At 36.7% G+C, this 1,220-nt stretch overlaps 1 pseudogene across 1 annotated transcript in view; it reads right to left on the reverse strand.

Moving 5' to 3' along the window:
* Positions 1-415, reverse strand: part of LOC311238857 (SWI/SNF complex subunit SMARCC2-like) — a 15,902-nt pseudogene extending 15,487 nt beyond the window's left edge. The window contains exon 1 of the transcript XR_014621096.1: positions 263-415. The product of XR_014621096.1 is annotated as an SWI/SNF complex subunit SMARCC2-like (transcript). The remainder of the gene's footprint in view (positions 1-262) is intronic.
* Positions 416-1,220: the final 805 nt, after the last annotated feature.

Here is a 1,220-nt window from a genome sequence, read left to right on the forward strand (position 1 = left end):
ACAATTGATAAGGGGATGCAGAGCAGAGACTTTCGTCTTGTTTACATCAGTCCCCCATTTTCTATTCATCATAACATTTATTATGACACGCATGACATACAGATTGACAGCTGCTACATCTATACATTTATGACATATCAGATCTACAAATACAGTACTAGTAGCATGCTATTGTTTATTATCTACGCGCCTGGGTCACAACAAGGTTTGTTGTTAGCAGGGGGGGGGGCGCTAGCTTCATTAGCTCTCTGTTAGCTGCTACCTTCTTGTAATGCTTCCCGGTCCACTGTCTCACTGCCTCCAGCGCCGTTACAGTGTCGCTGCTCTCCCAGAACCGGGCGGACGGACCGCTGTCTTTCTTCCGGTGGGTGTTCGCCCCGGTCCCGGGAGCCCCGGGGTGAGTTCCTCCAGACATTCTGGCCTAAATCAACACGGGTTCTGTCTTCAAAACAACAAGACAAACCTGGCTGCTAGCCGCCTCTGCTAGCTAGCTCTCTGTCTCGTCTGTCTCTCTCGCGAGAGGATGCTCGCTCTCTCTCTCTCGTCTGTCTCTCTCGCGAGAGGATGCTCTCTCGTCTGTCTCTCTCGCGAGAGGATAGTTCTCTCTCGTCTGTCCTCTCTCGCGAGATGATGCGAAGGCCGTGTTTTTCGAAATAAAAGCTGTAATAATAATAATAATAATAATAATAATAATAATAATAATAATAATAATAATAATAATAATAATAATAATAATAATAATATAATAATAATAATAATAATAATAATAATAATAATAATAAAATATATTGTACCGCACTTTATATTTGTGAAAATATCAAAGTGCTATAAAAAGTGAAATGAATAAAACAATTAAAAATGAATAAAACAACCAATAAAAAAAAAAAAAAAATAATAATAATAAAAAAAAAAGAAATAATAATAAAATGAATATAAGTAAAAACAAAAGTAAAAGAATAGTTCAGGCAAAAGCCTTGTTAAAAGAAATGTTTGTAGGCCCCTTTTAAAAGCCTCAATGTACGGCTTTTCTCTATAAACTATAAGGTGAAGATGAATTCGCCTTTTACAGTGTATTTGGATTTCTGTTTTCTTATATAATCTTCACAGTACAATATTATTTGTGTAGAATATCACACATGTATATTGCCTAGACTAGTACATATTATTAGTATAAGTGTAAGACCTTTATTTTGAATAGTAGATCTAACACGGAAGTGGCC

Source organism: Notolepis coatsorum, assembly GCF_963971535.1.
Source record: "Notolepis coatsorum genome assembly, chromosome: 13".
In the NCBI taxonomy this organism is placed as follows: domain Eukaryota; kingdom Metazoa; phylum Chordata; class Actinopteri; order Aulopiformes; family Paralepididae; genus Notolepis; species Notolepis coatsorum.